This window comes from Triturus cristatus, chromosome 4_1 (assembly GCF_964204655.1).
Source record: "Triturus cristatus chromosome 4_1, aTriCri1.1, whole genome shotgun sequence".
NCBI lineage: Eukaryota > Metazoa > Chordata > Amphibia > Caudata > Salamandridae > Triturus > Triturus cristatus.
This window is the reverse complement of record NC_140585.1, coordinates 723,767,401-723,791,795: the sequence shown is the minus strand read 5'-3', so window position 1 is coordinate 723,791,795 and position 24,395 is coordinate 723,767,401. Positions and strand designations below refer to the sequence as shown.

The window sequence follows — 24,395 nt, the reverse complement described above, 5'->3', positions numbered from 1 at the left end:
GCGTGCAGGGTGAAATTAATTAAGCATTAGTGTGTGAGGAAATATGTGACATTAGCGATCAGTGCACTCATTCTATGAACCTCCGATGGATTAAAGACGGAATTAGACCTGCAGGTATCGCTCTCTTCTAAACTGCGGCCGTAGGGGTAAGCATTGATCTGCAAAGACTCAACCGGCTCCTCACCCCACCCGAGAAACAACCGACAACTGTTGCTCCCAACTATTCCAGCCACACACACTCTTAAAAACAACAGGATCAAAGGATGAAGGAAACATATATTTTGATGACACATTATAGGCTACAAGCTGGCACGCGACGGGAACTGGCACAGCCTGAATATTTTATGCTGAATGTTGCTTCCTGTTTGTACATTCTTTGTTGGCAGTGCGGCCTCCACAGATGCCTGTGCGCATTGCCATTCCCGAACTACCAAGTCTCGGCCAAATTACAGTCCAGCTAATGAGCACGCAGGAGCTCCTCTGAGCAGACAGCAGGACTCCGAATGCAACCACGTTTCTCCAGACGAGCCCCTCAGAGCGGGACGCAACTGGTGGATCTGTCCTTGAGAGCTGGAGTCTGCATTGCTGACATGGCCACATCAGGGATTAGAATCCCTTCTGTGTTTCTTCTGACACACCAGGCTCCCTATTCGCCCTTCCGTTCTCCTTAATCTGCACAAAAACCTTTCACATAGCTTAACTGCTTTCAAGATGCCTTCGAAGGTGTTACCGCACAGGACACCCCTTGTTTTTCTTTAACATTACGCGCGTTTGACTAGTCTGCTTTTACACAGCAAATTAGGCCTCAGGAGGTGTCCCGCTCAGACACAGATGGGACAGTTAGTGGTAACAGAGATATTCCAGAAAGCATCTCCGTCCAAAACTACGTCCAAATAAGGCTCTGGGTGCCAGAAGGACTGGGGCAAGTTGGTTGCATGTTACGGTTGCGTCTTAGAAGCCAGTAGGGTTGGGAAGAGTCAATGACATGTGCAACTCTGCCTCTGGAAAGGTAGTGGGTCTTGGTCACTGACGGTCACATATACAGCTCACAGCTGATAGGCTGATAGGGCTGAGGTAGAGAGGCACAGCCACTGAAATGAGTGAATGCATAAACTTTGTTTCTTCTGACTACCGGGCAGACAAAATCAGAGAGTGTTCCTGCTAAATTTGGCTTCTTCAAAAGTTCGACTCTCAGCGCTCTAGTTGAGCCATAGAACCTGGATAGAGTTGCAATGGCTATTGGTAGCCTATACGGGACCTACAGCACCCCGACTGTTTGATAACGAGCCTATGCACACCTTTGCCAATATTCCTGATCAGCTGCCGTACTCTTCCATTCTAGCACTAGGGTTCACATACAGCTCTGCCCATATACCTCAAGTCTGAGTTAAAGCATCCCTTGTTCCTCCAGCAGTGAGACCCACGTGCAGTTTTCCTGGTGCACATCTAACCTGACTTTTGGCACCCTTGTCATTCTAGCACTGGGCAGTGGTGGCTGGTGGGTTTTATATATGGTAGGGCGGAAACTGTAGGCAGGATGAAAATGTGTGAGCACTGCGAGCCAGCCAAAGTCAAAAGAGTTATGCAGGGGTAGTTCTCGCCCCCTCTCCCCCAATTTCTTTTTTTTTAACAAAACAGATTCAAATTGTGGATTTTACAGCACACTACCAGTCATGGAAAACTTTGTATTTTATTGTAACGCATATAGCAGTCGCACAGTGCGCATTATTTTCACCTAGCCATAACTGCACACAAACACAACCATGCACTGACTTAAGAACAATTAAGATCTCAGTAGAAAACTTGTATGAGTGTAGAATATTTTCTGCCAGCTGTCACTTTCTACAGTTCTATTGTATGTTTCAGTCTTTTGGCTACTCAAAAGTGTTGGAGGCCAGACTCATAAAGCAAGCTCCCCTCATATTAAGCTCACGCCCCAGTGATAGACATCCCTTACTGCTGGCAATACCTATGTATTGCACTCTCAATGTTTTGTACCATTCATCCTAACCATTTTGCCCAGAGATCCTCCATGCAATCGAAGTTTGGCAATGCAAGTGCCAAGCTTCTCAAAGTCTGCAGAAGCCACCTGGGCACTGCCTGCTGTTGTGACCAGTGTTCATTTATTCATGGAGGCGATGAGGCCTAATGGCCACAGCTGCCACCCATACAACTCTACTCTGTCCTTGTTCCACTGTCCAGCCTCATTCTTATGTAATCCTTCTCTCCTCCCTTTGTGCTCCCATGGTCTGTCATCTTTCTTCCATCATTTATAATTTGTTTTGTTCATCATCTTCATTCTATTCACTCTTAGACCGTTCTTGTCATGTCCTGCTTCCTCTCCCAACACAGCTCTTTAATGTCTATACTGTGGCCCTTATCAGCTCTCTCTCCACTTTACCTCTACTCTGCTCACTTAGTGTGCCTTCTCTCCTCCGCTGTATTTGGGTAGCTCTCTTCTCTCACTTATTCCCTGCCCTTTCATCTTTCTTTTATCGTGTTGACATTCCTTTCAGCTCTTTCACTTCTGGGCCTGCTTTCTTTCATCTCTCACCTTGACCACTGCTCTCTCTCTCTCCTTCCTCAGCTGGTTCAATAGGCTAACACTTTGAGGGATGGAATACATTAAGAAAGGAAGAGGCCCACAGGCATGTTGATCTCTTGCTTCAACATTTAACTTATTTTAGGGTGGTTCATATAAACCTATACTGTTAAGTGCTTTAGATCACAAGGTTGGAATCGAAGAAATGGAGGCACAAAATAATGTACCAGAAAGTGGGAAACACAATAAGAATTATCCTCTGATAGTCCCCAGAGGAAAAAATAGTAACAAGAATTTAATAGTTGGTATTTACCACAAGTACATTTCCAACTCAAGAAAATCCACATAATCATGACATTAAAGATTTTCTCTTGAAAAGGTAAAGACTTTAAAATGAACTTAAATTTTGCGTGTAGTGAATTTTGAATGCATTATTTCATTTTTAATGAATGCAGAATTTAAAATGTGTCAAAATCAAAAATATTTATTTAAAAATGCCTAGAAGTATTTAAGAACTCACACGCTCCATACTTTTAAGACATGTGTTTCATAAAACTATTCCAGATTTCACAAATCAGAGTACAGTAACTTACGGTCTTCTGTAATGCCTGGTCAGAACTGGTGTCCCTTTATTTGATTTCTGGATTTAGGAAAGTACCATCGGTACTGGAGGTAGAAACACTGCCTCAACACAACAACCCCAGGGTCAGGCCGAGACTGGACAACAACATTTGCTTTTCATTATGGCAGATTTTATTTGGCCATACCAGAGCATGAATGGAGGCATGCACTAGCAAAATCACTCTTTCCATACGAGTCCTGTGACTGCTTGCGGTGCAGACCCCTCCAGAGTCCCTTCTGTACTGTCTGCTGAGCTGCCAGTGCACAGCCAGGGACAGTCTGAGTCTCTGGGAGACACCATTGTAAAGAATGAATACCAGGGCAGCTAGCACAATACTTTCTTTGCACTGCACAGTACTGTCTGTGCCCGTGCTGTATGACAATACACCCTGAGCTGAGGTTTAAAATTGTAGTACTGCTGTGTGGTTCTGTCCGCCGGCACAACACAAAAGCTAAACCTATGTATGCTCCCTTCTCGTCCTCTACAGATCGAAGGGTGGCTCCTGGCGATAGACCTTGCATTTCTTGGGCTGCAATATATTTTTCATTACTCTACAGGTAGGAACTTCCAAGCACACAAAATAACCTTTTCAAAGGAAATATACAATTGATCTCCTTGCTTGAGCAGTTCTGCCATGGTCCTTTTCCCTCGAGCAAATTACCATTCGATTTGAACCAAACAAATTATAACTTGGTCCACGAATTCTTCCAACACGTGGATCAAATGAATAGGACAATTATGAGGAAAAACGCATATGTTTTATGGATAAAACAGGCAAATATCTATGCGCTAAGCAGTTGTATATTTTTGCTTATACATTATAAATATCAGAAGCACACGGAGTAAACAAACCTCTCACGTAGTACCTTCTTTGGAGTTTTCTAAGCATAACTTTGGGGCCTGGGTAGATTGATCTCTAAATTTGAACAAGAGTTGTCCTGCAGTCGAGGCTGTCAATCAGTACGGACAATTAAAGGAAACACCATCATGAGAATACATACTCACATCACATGGGGAGAAAACATGTCAGGACAAGACTCGGTGTGCTTTTCCTGGCAGCGTAAAGTGGTCAATCATTCCCAGCAGCTTTTCAGTTACCCTGTGTGATCCTATATATCCAAGCCAATCTTGCCCATGGACACTTTCAAGCAGGGCCGGACTAAGAACAGTAACCGGCCCTGGCAAACTGCTCAGCTGCCCCCCCTGGGGTGAGGGGGAGTGCAGCCGAGCAGTTTGCGAGGGCCGGTTTCGGCCGATTTTGTTACAGGGGGCTGATATTGCCGATCCCCGGTAATAAAAACGGCCCCCCAGGGGCCCAAACCGGCCCCCAGCCTAGCAGCCTACCGGGGAAATGCCCGGTGCCGGCAATGGCCAGTCCGGCCCTGCTTTCAAGATAGGACAAAGGTACTGTGATATAAGAGCACTGTGGTAAATGTACACTTTTAAAAGTTCACAAAATCTGATTTATTAAGTCGAAACACTTCAGAAATACGGAGTTTTTCATTTCAAAGAGACCTTTTCATATTCAAACCTGATATTTGTTGCATGATTTCCCCCCTCTATAAAACAAAAGGTAGAAAAGTATGATGATGTTTCTGACCTGATGCGTGCTATGGGCTGGAAGGCTGGTATCTGTCGCAGGCAGATTAAACATCGGTTCCTTCTGGGCCTCTGTTGTATGAAACAAGATGAGGCCCCATCATAAGTGACAGGTTCAGGCTGCTTTCATAACGTTTACAAAAGTGAAACCATGCCGTTTGAAGCACGTGTTACAGCAAATCATTGGTTAGAAAGTCACCCCTCTTACACCCGCCCCCTTTCATGATGACAAATCAACTACCTCTTTGTCTCCTCGGCTGCTGCCTGGCCCACCCCCTCCAATTGAAATGAATGGAGTTTGTTAACTCCTTCCAGGGCCACTGTGTTGTGCGCCCAAATGGGATCCCTGTAGATGGCAATGTAATTCACCACTTCCTCTAAAATGATGTCACTGCTGCAGCTTGTGCCTGCAGGTCGAGCAATACCTCGCCCTTCTGGCACATGACATGCGCAGCAGGACATGTCCACAATGACAATTCAACTTGTTTATTACCGAGCAGCAAGTCATCGTTTTTTTTTTTAGCTGCTGGGCATTTTTGCTCATCTTGCCTCTCCCTCAGGGTAGCAGGGCAACGCCCCGTATGCCCATTAACACCAGCCGCCCCTGGCTCTGAGTCACGTACACAGAACTGCTATAACCCCCATCCTCACTAGCAGCACTCTTTTTCTAACACTAGCACCCCCATGCACCTGTCAGAAGACCCCAATACATCTAAAATTTCACTTGCAGCACCCCAGAAAATCCTGTACTCAGACCCACATACAGCTCTCTTCAAGCACCCCAAATCTTACCTTCAGTGTCTCAACCATTCCATCACTTGACCCCATGCCATATATTGCACTGTTAAAATACCCCAATCTCAAAAAGGAGCACTCTTGCGGTTCCCACATCAGCACCCACATGCATGTCATACATAACCTTCAGCACCTCTGCTCTTCAAGCACTAATATCTTATTAGAAATGGAGTCTCTAGTTGGCAATGGTTTGCACCTTTGTCCAAGTAGAGACTCTTGCTTCTAGTCAGGAAAAGGAAGTTACAACCCCCGTCATAAGAGTCGGTAAGGTGCGGAGTCGGCAGGCATTGGGACTGTGGTGCAAGTCAGGGCGGTGCGTCATACACTTCAGGAGTGGTGTCCACAACCTCATTGCAGGTCGCGGCATCTCTCACCAGCGTCGGTGTTGCTCTTTCCCTTTGTAGCAGCTGAAACAGCAGTTCCAGATGCAGGAGAACTGAGGGAGTGAAATGTCTGCGTCCCTGAGACTTCAGAACAGGAAGCAAGCTCTACACCAAGCCCATGGAGAACCTCTTCGTGGAGGATACATAGCACACAGCAACATCTTGGTCCTGTCCTTGTCAGAAACAGCCACTGCAGGCCAACACCACGGAGCACACAGCATAGGTGCAGTACTTCTCCTTCAGTTTTCCCAGCTCTTCTCCTAGGCAGAGGTTCCTCTTGAGTACAGAAGTAATCTAAAGTTATGGGGCCTGGGCCTCAATATTTATACTCAATTTCTTTTTGTTCTCTTGTGCATTGTGTGCTCAGTCAAAACTAGTTCTATGCTCTCTGGACCAGCTTCCTGGCAGGAGGTGGGGACAGCATTGTCCAAGGCAAACCAGGCCTATTTAGGCACAGGGAAATCTCCTCCGACTACTCTAAATGTATCCTAGGTCTATTCAGCCCAGCCCTGACTTAGCAAGGAAAGGCAGGACACACCTCAACCACCCCAGTGGCTGTCCGAAGAGAATGCACATCCCCAGACACAGACACTCCAAAACCAGACAGTCAATCCACAAACCAGCAGAGGCACACAGGATGGCTAAGCAAGAAAATAGCCACTTTCTAAAATTGATATTTTCAAACACACAATATAAAAATCATCTTTACTAAAGATGCATTTTTATATTCTGAGATCAGGCATACTCCATCTTTCGATCTTGCCCCTATGGGCAGTTATACTTGTAAGCTGTTACAAAATATTCCCCCCATTCTATCCTATGGGACAGATAGCCTTTCAATAGTGAAAAACAAAATACACTGTATTTCACAAATACGACATGCCACACTCACCAGTACATGTTCTACTTTTCACATACACTGCACCCTGCCCATGGGGGTCCCTTGGACTTACGTTACGGGTGACTCACATGTATGAAAAGGGAAGGTTAGGGCCTGGCAAGTGGTTGCACTTGCCAGGTTGACATGCCAGTACAAACTGCATGCAGACACTGCAATGGCAGGTCTGAGAATCCTTTGAGAGGCTGCTGGCGTGGGTCGCACAATAGTGCTGCAGCCTACACAGTGCACTGTATTAGAGACTTAGTAGTAAATCAAATTAGCCATTCATGGGAAGGCCAATCCATAATAACAATTTACACAGGGAGCACTAGCACTTTGGTACTGATCAGCAGTGGTAAAGTTCCCAAAGCATCTGGACAAGCAAAAATGGAATCCAGTTCACTGTTAAAATCACCAGAAGCAGAGGCAAAAAGACAGGGGAAACCTCGCCAAGGATGTCAGGTCTAACAGATCTACATACTGTTCGGCGGATAAATCCAATTGTGACATGTAGCACACTTGCTGGTTCACCACTCGGGTGCCCATTACATTTTTCTGACACCAAAATCCTGACTTCAAGACCCCTGCTATTTCAGCTTTGAGAGAGAGTTTCAATACACCTCAACCTGACCTCTAAAACTCCTCATATTCCAGGCTTGAGAGCCATTTACAGTATGCCAACATACCCCAGCCTGTTCTATAGAACTTCTGACAGTCCAGCACTGAGATCCACTTTCAAGCGTGTAGATATACCTCAGTCTGACCTCCAACACTCCTGATATTCCAACATTGAGAGCCATTTACAGCGTGTCGATATACCTCAGTCTGACCTCTTATATTCCTGATATTACAACATTGAGAGCCATTTACAGAGTGTTGATATACTTCAGTGTAGGAGTCTGGCTTAGTATATGGTGCCCATTTATGTAAGTGCAGAACCCTGCACTAATCCAGACAACCCATAAGGCCATTTTAGTGGTCTTAGATAACCTTAGAAAGCTCTCTAAGGGGTAGCTGTGGAGACCAGCCTTCAGGCTTAGTCCAGAAGGAGTGTAAAGCAGCTTGGTTTGCCAGCACTTAACCTTATGGTATGAGTTAAGTCAAATAGAACAACACAGTGTAGTTATAAAAAATATGTATTTATTACTAACACTCACTAACACAATACAATATCTCGTACCCGGAGATATATGCACAATAATACTTTGTCAATAGAATAAACGAGAAGCACAAATACACTTTGGTCCCCAGGGGGTAACCAAACCCTATACTAAAATAGTGGAATGAGAACCACGACTCAAGTCAAGAGTGGACCCAGAAGACGTAGAAGAATTGGGGACCCAAGTAACCACCCAAGGTGAGTATCTAGGAACCCCACGGAGGTCGTGTGTAGAGTGGGAACACAACCGCATACTCAATTCAAGTCAAATGGTAAGTCGCGGTTGCAATTTTAAAGTAGATGAAACCTTCCCAGCGAACCCTGAAGAAACCCTGTGGAAGACTGAAGGTTACAGAGCCACCTCACCTGTGGATACATAAGGATCCAGGATGCCTACACCAGGGAAACCGGGTGCATAGGTGCGAAGTGGCGTTAGGAACCTCCGTAGACCACAATGGAGGACTTCAGGAAGATCCCACTGATGAAGACGGTGAGAAGAGTCCGGTGAAAACCAAAGGTGGGTTCAAGGTGAGAGGTACCTGCAAGCAGAGGGAACAGAGTCTATGCCACTCGGGAGTGACCAGGCGGCACGGAATACAAATTCCCACCGATGTCGGGATGCAGGTGAGTTGATGGTGCACTTGAAGTTGCGGCTGTATGGACCAGGCGGCGCTGACGAAGACCAGGAACCATTTCCGAGCTGATGTCGAGAGCCAGAGGGTCAGTGGCCGGCAGGGGCATCAACAAGCCTTAGCAGTGGCAAACAACATACTAGAAGAAAAAGGTGCAAGGTCGGGACCCGCAAGGTCCAAGTGACTCACCACTAGCAGGTAAGTCAGAGCATGCCCAGAGCAAGGAGATGAGCCTATTTGAGCCAAAGAAGACCCTCAAGAGGACCCACAAGCACAGGAGTCGCAAGAGGACCTCGAGCAGCTCACCAAAGGATGAAGGCCCACGGTGCAAAGGATGTGGTGCAGGCAAGGATCTTCGTTGTAGGAGATGCTGGAGGCTGAAGCTTCTTGAAGCCTGAAGATCTCTTGTGAAGAGAATTAACAAGCCTCGGCAACACTAAATAGACGCATTCCACAGGGGTGCTGCTCCGGCAATTCGGATGTGGCATACTGGCCTCCAACTTGCTAGGAAGACAGGGCATGGCCTCAAAGGAGTTGTAAAGCCACCACCTGTGTTGCTGAACCTTTCGAAGTCTGTAGTAGCTCGGGAAAAGCAGACTGGTCAGCTAGGTTGCAGTGCCTGCAGATGCAAGGAAGTGACTGCTTCACTTCCAGGGAGATTCCTTTAGGTGTCTTGGATACATACAGGCCTTGTGAGGAACTTGTATGGAACACAGGCACAGATGTTACAGAAAGACTGGCAGGAAGACAAGACCAGGAGCAGTAGGAGCCTTCCCAGTTGCAGCCTCGGTGTCCAGAGCGCAGTCCAGCAAAGTCCAGAGTGCCCAGATGGTCGAAGATGAAGTGGTTTCGGATCTGAATCTTGTCCCAGAATGAATCTAGGAACCCACCCACAGGTAAGCCTTTAAGTACCCTAAGGAAAGAGTTGGGACGATTCAGTTGTCCCTCCCGCAGGAGGGGCTGGACATTGGGGAGAATATTCCCATGTCCTTTGTCCAGTTTTGTACCAGAGCGGGAGACAACAGCTCCCTGAACTGGTTTGAACTGGTGTATGCAAGTTGGGCACCAAATGTGCACTTAAAGAAGTCTCAGAGGCGCTGGCAAGCGCCCCTACCCTGTACCAATACACTAAGTCCTTTCTGGGAGGCGGTCACATCTCCCTATGACAGGAAACCTATTATCCTGCCTTCCCCTGCTCAAGCTTGGCTCAGCAGCAGGAGGGAAGATTCGTGTCTCTGGTCGGCAGCAGCCATAGTTTGCTGTTCGGGTCTAGACAACCGGTACCGGGAGGACTAAGGGCCTCCCAGAGGAGCATTACAGTGCATGGAATGATACCACCACACTGTTTCCTCACACCATTTACAGTGTTGGGGTATGATTCCAACATGTTTGATACCAAACAGGACAGGGTTCGTTACAGCCAGTTTAGAGATAGCTATTGCATAGCTACTCTATGTAACGAAATGGCTGATGCACATACAACCTGGGAGAATGGAGTCCGAAGGTTGTAGGGGTGTCCTGCTCATGCAAGGGCTCACTCACACTCAGAACTGAGCAATCCTTCCTTCAGGATTGAAAGACCTGCCTTAGGGGTGACATAAGTTTTAAGTGCAGTGACCTCAGATATAAGGAAACCTATATCTGTCATAAGTGGCTCTAGCAACAGCTTACACAGGCTGCAATGGCAGGCCTAAAGTCACAATTTGAATGGTCTCTTATGGGTGTCCCTGGTGTACCTATGCCCTGAGTACCTCAGTACCATATACTAGGGACTTACAAGGGTACACTAGTAGCCAATCTGGAGTGTAGCTTAGTACTCACCATGTCCAATTTAGGGAGGAAGCACCAAGACTGGGGTCCTGATTAGCAGGAGCCTATTCAGACTAGTCAGAGCAACATAGCAACACCAGGCAAAAAGTGTGGGTAACCATGCAAAAGGATTCTACCTTCCTAAGCTCAGTCTAACTCTAGCACTGCTTATATTCCAGTACTGAGATCCATTTACAGAGTGTCGCTAGATCTCAGTCTCACCTCTAGCACTGCTGATAGTCAATCATTGTGAGCTATTTACAGTGTGCTGTATACCCCAGCCTGACCTCTAGCACCCTGATATTCCTGCATTCAGAGCTATTTACTGTGGCCGATATACTCCACCCTGACCTCTAGCACCCTGATATTTCTGCATTCAGAGCTATTTACTGTGGCCGATATACTCCACCCTGACCTCTAGCACCCATTCTATTCCAGCATTGAGTGGTCTTTACAGTGTGCGGATACACCACAGCCTGACCTCTAGCACCCTGATATTACTGCATTCAGAGCTATTTAATGTGTGCCAATATACCCCAGCCTGACCTTTAGCCTCCAATCCATTCCAGCATAGAGCGGTCTTTACAGTGGGCTGATTCACCACAGCCTGACCTCTAGCACCCTGATATTCCTGCATTTAGAGCTATTTACTGTGTGCCAATATACCCTAGCCTGACCTTTAGCCCTCAATCTATTCCAGCATTGAGGGGTATTTACAGTGTGCTTTTATAGCCCCCATTCTATTACAGCATTGAGAGGTATTTACAGCTTGCAGATATACCCCAGTCTGACCTTTAGCCCCCATTCTATCCCAGCATGGAGCGGTATTTTCAACCTGCTGATATACCCCAGCCTGACCTCTAGCACCCTGATATTCCTGCATTTAGAGCTATTTACTGTGTGCCAATATACTCTAGACTGACCTCTAGCCCCCATTCTATTACAGCATTGAGAGGTATTTACAGCTTGCAGATATACCCCAGTCTGACCTTTAGCCCCCATTCTATCCCAGCATTGAGCGGTATTTTCAACCTGCTGATATACCCCAGCCTGACCTCTAGCACCCTGATATTCCTGCATTCAGAGCTGTTTACTTTGGCCGATATATTCCAGTCTGACCTCTAGCACCCATTCTATTCCAGCATTAAGCGACATTTACAGCATGCTTGTATATCTCAGCCTGACCTCTAGCAACCTGATATTACTGCATTCAGAGCTATTTACTGTGTGCTAATATACCCCAGCCTAACCTTTAGCCCTCAATCTATTCCAGCATTGAGGGGTATTTACAGTGTGCTTTTATACCCCAGCCTGACCTCTGGCACCCTGGTATCCCTGCATTGAGAGGTATTTACAGCTTGCTGATATACCCCAGTCTGACCTTTAGCCCCCAATCTATTCCAGCATTGAGCGGTATTTACACCGTGCTGCTATACCCCAGCCTGACCTCTAGCACCCTGATATTGCTGCATTCAGGGCTATTTATTGTGTGCCAACATACCCCAGCCTGACCTTTAGCCCCCAATCTATTCCAGCATTGAGCGATATTTACAGCGTGCTGATATACCCCAGTCTGGCCTCGAGTCTCAATCTATTGCAGCATTGAGAGGTATTTATAGTGTGCTGACATACCCCAGTCTGACCTTTGGCCCCCATTCTATTACAGCATTGAGAGGTATTTACAGCGTACTGATATACCCCAGTCTGACCTTCAGCCCCCATTCTATTCCAGCATTGTGGGGTATTTTCGGCGTGTCGATACACCTCAGTCTGTCCTCTAGCACTGCTGATATTCCAGCCCTGAGAGCCATATCCAGCGTGTCGATATACCTCAGTCTGACCTTTAGCCCCCATTCTATTACAGCATTGAGGGGTATTTACAGCGTACTGATATACCCCAGTATGACCTCGAGTCTCAATCTATTGCAGCATTGAGAGGTATTTATAGTGTGCTGACATACCCCAGTCTGACCTTTGGCCCAGGGACATCTTAAGGATTTGGGGGGCCCTGGGCCAAACATATTTTGGGGGCCCCTGTTCAGGACACCTTTGAATTTATGATCTAATTTGAGCCCCTGTTTCCCACGCAGTTTCCGCTTCCTCAGCTGTGCTAGCGAACCAGTTTGCATCATAGGCATTAGCCTATCTATTTCCGTTGTAAATGGACACGCGCAGCTTACAGCTGTGGGATTCAGGGTTTCCTGCCCTGCCACTAGGTTTTTTAATACTTTTTACATTGTATATTTGAGGCTGAATTATTCTGTGCTTTTTAACAATTTCTCCTACCTATGCGCCCTTGCACTTTACTTGATTCTGCTTGCCTACACCTCCTTAGCTGCTCCGATTCGCATCTCGGTTTTCCTCCAGTCCTGGTCTGCTGCTGCTGATACGCCGATTGTGCGGAGGGCTGGGGCTACTATCGGGCTCCTCACTTATGCCTATGCAGTTTCCGCTTCCTCAGCGGCGTTGGCGATCCAGTTTGCATCATAGGCATTAGCCTATATATTCCCGATGCAAACGGACACGCTAAGTGGACATGCTCAGCAGGCGCAACGCTGGCGCGCCGAAGGCAAGACTGTCTGCGCCTGGAGGCGTTTGGCGCCGGCCATGCTGCCCAGTTCCCCTCCGGTGAGTTTCTTCCACTATATTGCAATAGGAAAAAACTGCTTAGCCTTAGGTGGCTACCATTATGTCAGTGTACAGCCGCTGATCCGAGGTTGGAGGTAGACTTTCGATAAAATTCTTAGGAGGGACCGATCGAATGGGAAGGAGGGAGGTGTCGCCATAATTTACAATACAAAACTAGACTGCTTAGGCTTCTGCTGTACCTTATCCCCCATCATAGCATAGCTGGATTTCTGATTTACAGACCTCCCAGTGCTATTGGAAATGTTATTACTACGCTTAATACAGCCACCACCTCCCTGGCCTTAAAGTACAACAACTGCCTCATTCTGAGATATTTCAATATACATTTGGACAATGGAAAAGACCCTCCAACAATTTCCTTGTTGGAGGCGCAGCAGGCCTGCAACATGTTTCCATCTATTTCTTTGGCCACCCATGAGAAGGGCCATACCCTAGACCAAATCGTTCACAACTTTGACATATCAGTAAGCCTACCTCTTCCCATTACCTTGTCTGACCACCTCCTATTAAAATTTGTCATTCCCAACTCTGCCACAGACCCTCGAGCTAACACAGGGCAGAGGGTCTCTAATTACAGGACGTTCCATAAAATATCCATCTCGATGTTAGCAGACGCCCTCGGTCATTCCTCACCAGAGCTGTCTGGCTGCCCCGACTCGGACGCCCTCTCAATAGATTCATGGCTCCGAACCAACATTGATGCAGCGGTACCAGTTGTTTGTCGCTCCTTAAAGACGTCAGCCCCACCAGCTCCATGGTTTAACGATTCCCTCAGATCTCGCAACAGAAATTATGGAAAAATTGAACGGAAATGGCATAAATCCTATCTACCTGAGGACAGGAAGGTGTATAAAGTCACCTTAAAAGCTCATTACATTCTTGTCAAAGCAGCCAAGAAAAACTTCTTTCAAACCAAGATAGAAAATGCCCAAAATAAGAGTAAGGACATATTTAGCAGACTTAAATCCTTTACTGCCCTGAAAGCCGGCACAAAGGAAGGGCCATGCACTGAAGAATGGTCTAAGTAAATAGTTGAATTCTTCCACAAAAAGATCTCCATGATCCAACAAGCCTTCACTAACATCTCAGAGGAAGAACTGGCCTTCTACCTTAGTTCTAATAGCAAATTGCACCTCTTGGATCATCCATCTTTACTAGCTTTCCCTGAGTTTCAGCTTGAAGAGTCACTGGCCCCTCTCCAAAGCATTAAGTCTGGCTCTCCTACTGACCCATGTCCAGGGAATATCCTGAACCTATTAGCTCCCACCATAAGCCCCACAGTAAACCAGATTTTTAATGCTTCTCTCTCCTCAGGCAACATGCAGAAATTATGGAAGAATGCCAAGTTTCTTCCACTGATAAAAAAGGCTAACGCCAAACCGACGGACCCTGCCAACTACAGGCCAATCTCCCTTCTTCTGACCCTCTCCAGAGTACTAGAGAAGCATGTAAACAAGGCCCTCATTGAAGATGGGAGGCTCCTTCATGAGTCCAATCCGGTTTTAGGGCTAACTACAGTATGGAGCCCGCTCTGCTAGAAGTGACTGACTTTCTCAAGGGTAAGCTGGACCAGGGAAGGAAGGCTGTTCTGATACTGCTTGATACGTTGGCAGTCTTTGATATGTTCCCACATGAGAGGCTCCTGGAGAGACTTGCTGACATCGGTCTTGGGGGGAACCACCTTAACATGGATGTCATCCTTGGTAAATAGATCTCAGGACATCTGGCTCCCCCCTTTCTCATCCCCAGTTCCAGCCATGAATCTAGGTGTCCCTCAGGGCTCCATTCTCAGTCCTACCCTTTTTAATATATATCTATCCCCCTTGCATTTCTGGTAGAGGAAGAGGGCACCAAAATTGTTTCCTATGCTGATGACACTCAGCTGATTTTTACGTGTGAAAAAGGAACCGACTTTGACGGGGCAATGATTAGGTCTTGCAAAGGTTTTTAACTGGCTTAAGATCAATCAGCTGAAGTGCAATCCTGACAAAACTGAAGTGGTTTTCTTTGGTAATCCAGAAACGCCTGACTGGAGCTCTTGGTGGCCAAAAGATCTGCCGCCCCCGACCGCTGAAAAGGAGAAAGTCAAAAACCTAGGAATTGTCATAGACAAGACACTCTCCATGCACTTTCAAATTCAAAATCTAACTGGCGCTTGCTTTGGCATACTCTGGATGCTAAAAAATCTCCTGCCACTGTTACCACTTGAGAGAAGAAAGATCGTGGTGCAGGCTCTGGTGACATCAAAGCTTGACTATGTCATCCGCTTGTACCTCGGTCTTCCCAAATCCCTTATCCAGCGCCTACAAGTGGTACAATACGCGGCGGCCAGAGCCATCCTGAGACCTAAACCCAGATCTAGTATAACCCCTATTCTTAAGTCTCTCCGCATAAAAGAACGGATCGACTTCAAAGCGATGACCATCTTCTTTAAAGCTTTCCATGGCTTAGGAGCCGGCTACATAAATAAGCGTGTTAATCGCTACACAACATCTAGACCCCTAAATTCTTCCAATGCCAACCTGGCCATCATGCCTAAAATATGCAGTGCCCACATTGGAGGCAGATCCCACGGCTTTCTAGGGGCAAAATTGTGGAATAGCCTCCCTGAGTCTCTGAGACTAACTACAGACCTACTCTCTTTCATGGAAGAACTTAAAACCCTGGCTTTTTGATAACTGATAGGTCTTTTATGCACCTTTTCCTCCCACTGTCATGCGCCAGGACACTCTAGTCTGAGTAGCTGCGCGCTTTATTAAATACACTATTTCATTTCATTAGGTCCCTGACAGTGCAAAGAAACACTCGTCCAAATTCTAAGGGCCTTATTTATGAGGCCTTGCTTCACTTTTATGCCGCTGGTGCGTCACTTTTTGTGAAGCACCGGCAGCGTAAAATTTGTGCAATGTTACGCCCTATTTACAAAGTGACGCATCTAGGCAGATGCTTCACTTTGTAAACCCCTGCACCACATTATACCTACGCCAGGTATAATGTATGCAGGGTGGGTGTTGCCCTTCAAAATGCCTCGTAGAAGTGGTGCATTGAAATCTATGAGAACTCAGTGCGCCACTTCTAGGATGCCATTGCGTCAATATCTTACACCTGTCTCACAGCAGGCGTAAGACTGATGCAGGCCCTTTCACATGGGGCTTGCCCCATGTGAAAGGACACATTGCTGGAGTTGCGTCTATTTTCAGACACACCCCAGCAATGCATCACTTTTGCGCGTACAGATACGTCAGAAATACTGACGTATCTGTAACTCCTTGCGACATGATGCGTCATACAGTAAATATGACACATCCTTCATGTCGCAAGGATGGCGCAGTAAGAAGTGACGCAACCCTGTTTTCACACAGCGATGCATCACTTCTCATAAGTAAGGCCCTAAATGTGTTTACATCTAATATTCAGGGATAGTTATGTGAGTTTTCAATATTGTAACACAGCAGCAGCTCACCAATATTACTGCAAATAATCTCTGTGACGCCCTCCCATTTCTTATATGTTAGGCCTTGTTTTGATCTAAAATAAACTTTTTTTTATGTATATTGCATGAAACATAAACACAAAATTTCTCTGCAAAATGGCTGTACTAGACTCTCACACTTCAGGTACATAAGAAATATATGAAAAGAAAACAGTATTTAAAACAAACTGTTTAAGAAATATTCAAGGTCATTAGGGCAAAAACTCTGGAGAACGGAGCTGACTGTCAGGGGGCCCCCTGAAAGGCTGGGGCCCTGGGCCAGAGCCCACTTTGCCCATGCATTAAAACGTCTCTGCTTTGGCCCCCATTCTATTCCAGCATTGAGAGGTATTTACGGCGTACTGATATACCCCAGTCTGTCCTTTAGCCTCCATTCTTTTCCAGCATTGAGGGGTATTTTCGGCGTGTCGATACACCTCAGTTTGTCCTCTAGCACTGCTGATATTCCAGCCCTGAGAGCCATATCCAGCGTGTCGATATACCTCAGTCTGACCTTTAGCCCCCATTCTATTCCAGCATTGAGGGGTATTTTCGGCGTGTCGATACACCTCAGTCTGTCCTCTAGCACTGCTGATATTCCAGCCCTGAGAGCCATATCCAGCGTGTCGATATACCTCAGTCTGATCTTTAGCCCCCATTCTATTCCAGCATTGAGGGGTGTTTTCGGCGTGTCGATACACCTCAGTCTGTCCTCTAGCACTGCTGATATTCCAGCCCTGAGAGCCATATCCAGCGTGTCGATATACCTCAGTCTGATCTTTAGCCCCCATTCTATTCCAGCATTGAGGGGTGTTTTCGGCGTGTCGATACACCTCAGTCTGTCCTCTAGCACTGCTGATATTCCAGCCCTGAGAGCCATATCCAGCGTGTCGATATACCTCAGTCTGACCTTTAACCCCCATTCTATTCCAGCATTGGGAGCCCTTTGCAGCGTGCCGACATACCCCCTGTCTGACCTCTAGGACTCCTGATATTCCAGAGCTGTCACCAGCATGCCTCTGCCCCACACTACCTTAGTCCCTGAATTTTAGCAAGGGTTTAATTCCGCAGGAGCCCCGACGGGGCCATAGTAAACAGAACCTTATTTGCCTAATGTTCATTAGCTGTCTCTGCCGGGAGGGGAAGTTGAATTAATAATGGCATTTCCTGAAATGACATATGAACAGTGAAATTTGATTTAACACGGGCTTTTTGATCTAATGGCCTCTATTCCCAGACATAATTCTCTCATTTGGTTTCATTCTCCAGCTGCCGAAGCCAGGATGTCTTGATCTCGCTTTCAATGTCATTTGGAGCCTTGCTTTAGCCTCAGGCTGCAGACAACTCCAGCCCCAATCAGAAGCGGAAGGAGGTAGGTGAAATAAAACAATCATGGAAACTTATTAATTTAGCAAGCAATCTAGTGTTTGTGCTGCACGCTGCTCGCATTTATGACTTTGTAATCCATATCTGCCACAGTGGTGAGTAATAATGGATCTATTTCGACACAGGAACGAGGCTGCTTGCATAAAATATTTTAATTCCGCTTCTCTGTGCGGCGCAGTGCCAATGACAATCCTTACATGACAGTAACATTGCCTGATAATAATGAGTCACAGACATCAATATCATAATTATTAAAATGATCATTTTTATTGATATCATTGTAATCAATATTACTTAAAGAGTACACCTAATTGGGGCTCCCAGCAATGTTATCATGTATCATCTACTGCGGCTGCTGCTGCTACTGACAATCATCATCTTCATCATCGACCCTAAAATCTTCGAGGAGAGCAATCTCATGTTGTTTTGATTTGAATTTTATTTTCCAAAGGCCGACAATACTGAATTTAGATACAGAGAACGAACGGAGCAGTTTTTTTCAATCCGGAATATTGTTTCTCTTAGTCACAAACCATCCCGAAATGTCAGTTGCAGGGAAAAGAAGGACAACTCCTTCGTTCAGTGAGCAGGGAATCGTGCCACTCTTGCAAAGGCCCTGCTTTGAAATGTTGGCCTCCATTTGAACTTGGCCTCGTGAAGTGAACTAGTTGCCTTTTTTGGCCAGCAGGTGACATTCGATTGTAACTGCTCCGTTTTACTTTTTAACACTGTTTGTCAAACTGCTGAAGCAGAAAAAGAAAAATTGCCGAGGCCTGTCGTGCTTTTTTTTTTTTTTTTTACAAACTGGGACTTCCTTCCTAGCTGTCTTCTGCTACAGTGATGAAAACAACGCTCCACTTACCGTGCTCTGAATATTTACTCCGTTAGGAATAATGTCTACGCCCCTTGTGAACCCGGGCGTGAGACATCAGTGACAGCCAGTGAAACAAACCCAATTAAACCAAAACCGACTGCGAGTCGCATCATTAGCCTTCTTAGGTTCAAATAGTTTGAAAATGTCAGGTTTATTAAGAAAGATAAAATCATTATCATATTTAATAAACACTCACGCACGCTACCTTTAATAAATAGAATTAAAAGTCACGTAGTACTTTTAATAAAGCTAATGATTTTTTTCTCTCAACGTTATCGCGATCTGCGACGAACATGTAGGTAATCATAACTTAAAACAGTTGGATCCCTTTTTAGGCAGCCTTCCTCACGGTTCAGTAACTGTGTGTGCGTCATCCTCCAGGGGCCCCACTGAGGCGCGTCTCCCTCCTGCCTCTCAGGCACTGCCGCCAGGTGTGCACCGGATAGTCTGTCCCTCTGAAGGACCTTTCCATTTCTATGGCAGCCAATCCGAACTCGCGGTACCCGCCTTCCCTCACTGTTCGTTCGCATTGAATGTTTGGCGCGTCCGAGTAGCTCGTCAGCTGCATCCATCTGAGATGAGAACATTGCAGTGCAGGCTTTTAAACACTGCTGGGAATTGTACTCTTGTCTGCTACACAAATCCATTATTTAAAAATAGTAGTCATCAGGCACAAGGGACAAAATACAGAAACACAGCAGGAGGTGATGCTTTGAGGAAATCAGGGCCATCATTACACAATGTGCTCCAGAGGGTGCCACGGGGCCTGAGCTGCCGCTTTCTGTGCTCTGGGGCACTTTGGTATTACAGAAGGGGCCACAGACACTTGTGAGGCCCCTTTTGTAATGCAGATGGTGCCAGTGCCTGTTTGGCGTGAGCTCTGTCTTACAGGGGCATTCCCTCATTTTAGTTCAAATAGTTTTATTAAAAGAAAAACAAGGTGTCAAGGAAAATTATACAATATTAAGCATACACCAATACATTCCAGATATACTACATAAAAAGTATGAGGAATTGGACTATTGACACATAACTGAAGCAAATAAAAGCAAAATAAAATGAAACATTAAGGCCATTTAAGTACCTACATAAAAAAATTATGGAACTATTAGGGAATTCACGGTGGTTTGAGAACTTACTGCTGAGAAGGATTAGGTAGAGAGAAACGTTTGGCACTGGTGTCAATATATGTTGTGACTGGCAACCATAAGTCAACGCGTTTCATGGCCAATTGAGGGGGATATACAAAAGCAGTATCTAATCTATGGTTATGACAAACAGTAAACCACCAAGCCTTGTAGGAGATTTTCGTAAAGTCTTTCCAGTTAATGGTGATCTGTTGAAAAGCAATCGCTAATAATAAATCAATAATTTTAACATTGAGAGAAACATTATCCCAAATGGAGGAGAGACTACCTAGAAAAACGTGGGCAAAAGAAAAGGGAAATGTAGTGTTAAAAATGGAGTTAATCTGTGACCATACTTGCTTCCAAAAATTGTGAACTTGCGAGCATGTAAATAACATTTGAAAAAGGTCAGCATTGGGGGAAGAACAAGTCAGGCATAAATCTGGGATGGTTGAGAATCTTTTACATAATGTAGCTGGCGTAAGTAAAAGCCTGTTATAAATAAAGAATCATGTTTGCGTGGTATTTGCTGCTTTAGAGGATTTACGTATTTTAGTCCATATGTCTTTCCACAATGATAATGGCCAAGAAGTATTAAAGTCTTGTTCCCAAGCCATTTCAATTTTAGTCTTCTGTCTATTGATGTCGGTGCCATGCAAAAGATTATAAATAGTAGAAGCTTTGGGTTTGGTCATTAATAAGGTATGAAGTCCGGAGGATGGTTCTCGATTAATAGAAGCATTGTGTGTAGTGAGGCAATGGGAAAAAGATTCCAGCACAGTTTTCTTGAGCATAGTATATTTATGGATAAAGGAGGTCGGTAAAAAGAAAGCCTGACATGCTGACTGGCAAGTGCCCACACTTGCCGGTCCCTGAAACCTTCCCTTAGCTGCATGTTAGTCACCCCTCTGGTAGGCCCACGGGCAGGGTGCGTTGTGAGCATAAGGTAGGACAAGCCTAGATGCGTGGCATGTCCTAGTAGTGAATTACCGCCATCTTGTTGTTCACTACTGCAAGGCTACCCTGTTCTCATAGGCCAGTATGGGCGGCCTGGATTGTTACACCCTATGATCCTAACCGACCCAGGGAACATGGTAGGAGATCGAGTTTAGTATGCCTGAACTCGGAATAATAAGGTACATCTTTTCCCAAGGTTTATTTTAATATTCAGGGTTTGCAAATGCCGCTTTTAGAAAGCTGGCCTTTGCTTGCCTAAACATTTCAGCCCGCCTCTGCGTGATGTGTATCTGATGTCTGGCTGGTATGAGTGACAGGGCTGGGGGAACCCAGATGGGCAGGGCTAGGTGGCCTGGTGGTGAATAGGACGATCGACAGGTTTATGGGTGGGAGGAGTACTCCTAGGCTCTGAATAGGACAGTGCTCTGCCACCTCAATGCCGGCTCCACCCCCTGTGGAGCGTCTGAGGACTCTGCCCTGCACTCTGAAAGAAGAAGCCTGCATCGCGTAAACAAAGTGCTCAGAAACCGGACTGGACTAGGCAAGGGCCCCCCTGGCCTGGGAGAACAAAAGATTTGCTGTATAAATGTAGGAGCCCTGCAAATGTGGATTTTCCTGATCAGTTATGTCCCCTATCTTGGACCCCAACGGTTCTATATACATGTTACAAGTACATGTATGTTCCCTCCAGTTCCAGTTTCTAAGACGCAAACATATGTGTGTCTACCGTCAACATGTTCTCTGTCAGATCCGCCATCAATGGGCTGGATATTCGATTCCTAAGTATGAAAGGCCACCGACTTTATATGGCTAAGTTACTTCATTTTTACAGTTCAGGCGAGTAGGCCCGATTCTGTCCTCAAAGCCTTTCCCTGCTCTCTGTCTCTGACAGCTTCAGCTTGAGCTCGCATCTGTATCCATGAACTTTGTCCTACTCCCTGTGCAGCTAACGGTGCCTGCCTCGGCCAGTTTTCGCCTGTCTGCCAAGAAGTTGTATTTCACCTTCGAATTATCTATTTTGCTCTCCAGCCGATGCATTCCCGTCCAGTGATTTAGGTAAACATTTCCTTTAGCTCACAAGCAGAGGACTCAGCCTTTCCGTCCTCCTGCAAGTGATTCATAGCCCTGTTGCCATGGAAAGTTTTCTGCCCCTCGCATCTCATATAGACACTTAGACGCTTGTACACGCACACAGTCAGTATAGAATAGATTCTGTCCGAGAGTCTCTTCCTTGTGGATAACATAGTTCTTTAAACATAGGATGTTAGATATGATTTGGGATTAGGTTGACTTGACCCCAGACTTCTCGTCTCCACATGTAGAGCTAAATGTCAAGTCCCCTTCACCCCCTAGTTGCACGTCAATTACACGTCATACTGCTGCGCGCGCATCTATGCCAAGTATTATCTTATAGATCCACCTATGTCTGATAATGCAAACCAATTATGTTTCTTTTATTCCTTATTACGCCTAGTTTCGATTATGTCACTGTCACGTCACTTTTCTTATCAAATGTTACGCCTTCTACATTCGTTTCATTGTAATGTACTTATTATAAAAATACATGTCTGTTAATAAATTATTGTACTTCACTTCCTGAACCCTCGTGGTGACGGAACCTGAGGGCCGCGACTCGAGTCGGCCATTTTGAATGGAATAAAGCCCATTAGAAAACCTCTTATACCACGGATTCTGCCTCTTGTTATTTTGAGCTATTTTACTTTATTTTAAGATTCCGTATGAAATTCAGTCCGGTAATATTTATTTTATTTACCACATAATGGCGCCCGAATAGGGACACTTTCTCATCTCACGCGCCGGCGGTGCGTTGCAGGCCCGGTCTCCTGCCACAGCTGGACGGACCATAAACGCGTACCAGCAGGATTTCCTGTAAGCTCCCTCCGGTCAAGCGGGGGCGACTGAGGCTGCGATCAACCCAGACGAGGCGGTGAGAAGTGCGAAGTATCCCGACCAGAGCCTAGCTGAGAGAGCAAGATCCGAGGTATACAGAGGCCCACCAGGTTTTCCGAAATCCCGACGTCCAGAGGGTCCGATGTCCGCAGTTATCGAGTCCTGTCCATTCTCTGAGGCCTTCCGTTTCAAGGAGCTACTCGGTGAGTACCATCGCCGGGGAGGCGTGTTGACGCGCACATAGGTTGTGCCGGTCAAGACGGATTTGGGTACACAAATCCGGTCTGCACTGTTTAGCAGTGTATATGTACTGTTTAGCAGTATATCAAGTATTCCGAAGTATTCAGTTATTGTCAAGAATTCAGCGTGGTGATTAGTTAAGCAGACTGTCATCATTGTCGATCATTGTTATAATGTTTAATGTTTAATGTTTAAAGTATTCAGAAATGTCTTGCATATTGTGGTATGAATGACTGTTCATTGTTCACTGTTCATTATTGTGTTTCTCGTATTAAGCAAGTTCAAGAGTAAGTATCAGATCAGTTGTCAATATGCCGTTCTTCTCGAAGTTAAGACAGATTACTACCAGAAAAGGGGTGCTTGAAGAAGCAGTTCCCATTCCTCCTAGAGACACTCCAGGACATTTCATGTACCATAAGCATGGCTTAGATGCCATATTGTTTCTTGATCTATGGGTAGATTATACCAAAGGATTACCGGAAAGTCAAAGGTGGCCCATAGCGGGAACCTGGGATGCAGAGTGCATCATGAAAGTGGAGGAAGAGTTATGGAAAAGAAAGGTCAGACAGTCACAGAAAGACGCTGTTGAGTTATGGCGTAAAGAATCTCATAGACGAACAGAAAAAGCACGTAGACAAGAAGAGAGGAGTAAAGAAAGTTCAAATAAAGTTCAAGAAAATCTATTAATTGAGGAAGGTATCCGAGTGAAATCAGAACAAGTAAATAGGCAAAGGAATGCTCTTATGAATGGTATGTATCCCCTTCTAGCCGAAGGACTGCCTAAGGCTGTTACGGAGGTGCCAAAAGACTTGCCACCCCCATTATTTCCAATTAAGGTACATCCAAAAGGGCATCCCAGAACCGCAGAAGATGTTTTTCTTTCCTCATATCTAGATGACGCAGCTCCCGAGTATGCTAACGCCGCACCACATAGACCATCTGGCAGAGGGGTTCTACGTCAGGATCAGGTATCTGTCCCCGTGCAACAGCAAGTTCCGACACAAGCATCGGCAAGCACATCTGTTTCCGCATCTGTCCCCGCAGTCGACTCTACAGAGGTATCGACACCCATAGTTGCTGTGTCACGTTCAACGAATCCATTCACACCCGACGCCCCAGATGGGGCCACGGGAGGTGCTAGCAGTACCTTTACACCGCCCAGAATAAATAAACTTGTTTTTCAAGAGTCAGCGCATTCACGTACACCTAAATTCGTAAGTGAACGTACGCTTAAGGAACTCCTTGTAAATTGTAGATATGACCCCGTGGTTGGTAAAGAGGACGAAATGGTCCTGGCATCATTACGTATCAGACGAGCCGCAGAGTATTTAGTAAGGTTACCAGGAATGACTACGCAT

General features: G+C 45.9%; 1 protein-coding gene across 4 annotated transcripts in view; it reads left to right on the top strand.

The window, feature by feature from the left end:
- The window catches only part of LRRN3 (leucine rich repeat neuronal 3), a 325,597-nt gene that overhangs the window by 248,195 nt on the left and 53,007 nt on the right, over positions 1 to 24,395 (top strand). For 2 of the 4 annotated variants that reach the window (XM_085653191.1, XM_085653192.1), the window contains one exon: positions 17,812 to 17,914. The exons of the other annotated variants lie outside the window; for them this stretch is intronic. The gene's annotated coding sequence lies outside the window, so the exon portion shown is untranslated. The remainder of the gene's footprint in view (positions 1 to 17,811; positions 17,915 to 24,395) is intronic. 4 annotated transcript variants of the gene reach the window in all.